The sequence below is a fragment of the Bison bison genome, unplaced genomic scaffold (genome assembly GCF_000754665.1).
Source record: "Bison bison bison isolate TAMUID 2011002044 unplaced genomic scaffold, Bison_UMD1.0 scf7180017864097, whole genome shotgun sequence".
Taxonomy (NCBI): Eukaryota; Metazoa; Chordata; class Mammalia; order Artiodactyla; family Bovidae; genus Bison; species Bison bison.
Genome location: NW_011494669.1, coordinates 63,410 through 66,535, shown reverse-complemented (window position 1 = coordinate 66,535; position 3,126 = coordinate 63,410). Strand labels below are relative to the sequence as shown.

General features: G+C 36.4%; 1 long non-coding RNA gene across 1 annotated transcript in view; it reads right to left on the bottom strand.

The window, feature by feature from the left end:
* Positions 1-1,542: 1,542 nt before the first annotated feature.
* The window catches only part of LOC104987505, a 6,925-nt gene continuing 5,341 nt past the window's right edge, over positions 1,543-3,126 (bottom strand). Inside the window, exon 3 of the long non-coding RNA XR_825131.1 lies at positions 1,543-1,624. This is a non-coding gene — a long non-coding RNA (uncharacterized LOC104987505). The remainder of the gene's footprint in view (positions 1,625-3,126) is intronic.

Genomic DNA, 3,126 nt, shown 5'->3' with positions numbered 1-3,126 from the left:
TTGATCAATATAACTTAGTTGTATGGGGCAGTCACAAGGATGAAATCTTACAGGTTTTCCATAACTATCACTAATACTTTATAGAATACTAATCTGTGAGACTCACCCAGAGGGGTGTATTAAAACTAAGAACTAAGAGGGCAAAGGGACAGAGGCAAGACCTCTTCACAAGCCAGAGAAGATAAACATTCCTAGACAATACGCCATGGTTGACAAGCGCTCACACAAATTCTAAAGAGATATGAAAGAATCTTTGTTCATATAAACTTCTGGAAATGAGAGAATATCACTTCACGGTATAATCAAAATAACATCTGAGCTAGTTCAGTGGCATGTTTATTGAGCACTTGCTAAATATCAAGAATAGTGTGCAGTGCTTTCGGGCACTGTCTCCTTTAATTCTCAGTGTAACTCCATGGCGTGCATACTGCTTTTGTCCGTGTACGAGAGATGAGGAACTTGAGGTTTAGAGAGCTTAATAATTTGCCCTGAGTCACAGAACTAGTAAAGAACAGACCTTACATCCAAAGCCAACTCTGTTGGGCTGCAGGGTCCATGTTCTTAAACCTCTCTATACCTGATGAAACTGGTCTCTGGTGGACATATCAGGAACAGATTTGTCACAACAGGATGATAATATAATCATGATCAGTAAAATGGTTTGATTGCACATGTCCTTTTCTTTGTTGCTGCTATTGTTGTTTTATAAATTTGAACTTTGTCACGATTTTATTCATTTATTTATTTATTTTTGGTTGTGCTGGGTTTTCGTTGCTGCATATGAACTTTCTCTGGTGGCAGGGAGCAGGGGGCTATTCTCTTAACTGCAGTGCATGTGTTTGTCATTGCAGTGTCTTCTCTTGCTGCTGAGAACAGGCTCCAGAGTGGGGCTCAGTAGTTGCGGCTCACGGGCTGTAAACCCATGGCATGTCGAATCTTCCCAGACCAGGGATCGAACTCATGTCTCCTACACTGTCAGGCAGATTCTTAATCACTGGACCACTAGGGAAGTCCTGCACATGTCCTTTTCTTTGGATCATTTGTCTTTCTTTCCTCTTTTTCCCTTCCCAGTCACCGTAAATCTATTAGAATGGTGTCTGCCCCATTCAAAATGTCAGACTGGGGGGTGGTGGTGGTGAATTAGCTAATTAAAACATTCGTTAACTTCTTCCTATGTCCTAGGCATCCTCTTTTCTCAAGAAGTTCACAACTGATAGGAGAACAGAGAAACTCAAACCTCAATTATAATTCTGTGAGATGAGTACTATGCCAGTGCTATGGACATAAATTTAAGTCCTTAAAAAATAAAAGATCTTGAATTTTTCTTGTCTATTTCAGTTTTACTTATGCTTCAAGGTTACAGGTTATTCTGGCTAATAGAGAAATGGGGTTGGGAGAGGTTTCATGCAATCTTAACTTTTAAAATGCTAAGCAAAAGCAAAAGCTTAATGAAAGTCTTATTTTCCAAATACTTTCAAGGGCATTTTCCTAGAATCAGGTAAATGAGAACAAGCAAATGACCTACTTACAGCAAAAAATGCTCCAGGTTATAAGGGATGGGAAGCCAAGTGCATCCTGGAAACCACAGCATCTGGTCTTGTTTTATGCTTCATCTATCAATCTGCTGTTACAGGAATTGAGAATTAATGTTTCAACTACAGTTTCTTCTGTTTTGGCTAATGAATTTATATCTTTGTTATTCTTACCCAAGCCCTCCCTTCTCCTCTCCCATTAAAAAAAAAAAATTATACGGAAGGGCATTTAGGAAGAGCCCAAATAAATTCTAGGGAGTTTACCCTTTCATTTATGCCTTAAAACTCTTGCTAATAAGGCTACAGTAAGGTTAGACACCTTCCCAACCAATTCCCTGGGTTGATCAATTCTGACCTTTCACAGAGTATCACTTGAACACAACTTGGTGACAGAACAACAATCACTTAAATAGTCTATTTTTAGTACTGTATTAAAGATAAACAACAAAATACTGCACATTTTTAAAAAGTAAGTTCTAGAAAATATTTTCTGGTAGCATAAACTGTAAAAAAAAAAATGCATAATTGGAAGTAGTCCTTGACAAAAAAGGATTATGAAGCAATGTAAGAATGTGGATTACTGCTACCCGTATGATATGAGAAAATTACATATACACTAATTTCTGTATACACTCATTTTAAATTATATACAAAGTTTAAAAACATTAAGGCATGAAAGGTAGATTTATAATATCCTTTGAACCTTACTATTGAGTCTTTTGGCTCTCTGTGCTTTTCATAGAATGAAGCTATCAATTCATCTTTCCACTTGATACAATCTGTTGAAATTTTAATTTTCCATTATTTTTGCCTTGATATGCCCTCTTATTCTTTCTCCTAGAGTTTCAAGCACCCAAAATTAGTCTTTCTCAGTGCTTTCATGGCTTCAGAGACAGCTTCATATCTTTGCTTTACTTTTCTTCCTCCACCCATTCTATTATTTAACTTGTCAAAGTAATAATCAAGATCATTATTTTCCAATGAAATATTTTTAAAAGAACCAAGGTTACCAAGTGATTCTTACACTGACAGAACTACTGCTATATAATTTTATCTATTTCTTGAAGTTCTGCTCTTTCTAAATCACTGTCAAGTGAATCATTTCTAATGAGCAATGAATACAGTCATGTTTACCATGTTTATTTATCCAATATTTCAGATTTTTCTTTCCAAAGACTGTTTTATTCTGAATCTCGTCATGAGGCTTCCTGGCCTTGATTTCTTAATGTATCCCAGCTAGCTTAATGGTTCAGTGAATCAAATAAGCTTTTGGGTCTGAGACAAAAGAGATTTGTACAAAAATATATACAAAATTATCACTAATAATTTTATATATGAGTTTTATATACTAAGAGTTCTATATACTAAGAGTTTTATATACTGAGTTTTTTTTATACTTTATATACTATATATAAGACTTTTATATACTGCTAAGTGCTAAGTCACTTCAGTCGTGTCCGACTCTGTGCAACCCCATAGACGGCAGCCCACCAGGCTCCCCCGTCCCTGGGATTCTCCAGGCAAGAACACTGGAGTGGGTTGCCATTTCCTTCTCCAATGCATGAAAGTGAAAAGTGAAAGTGAAGTCGCTCAG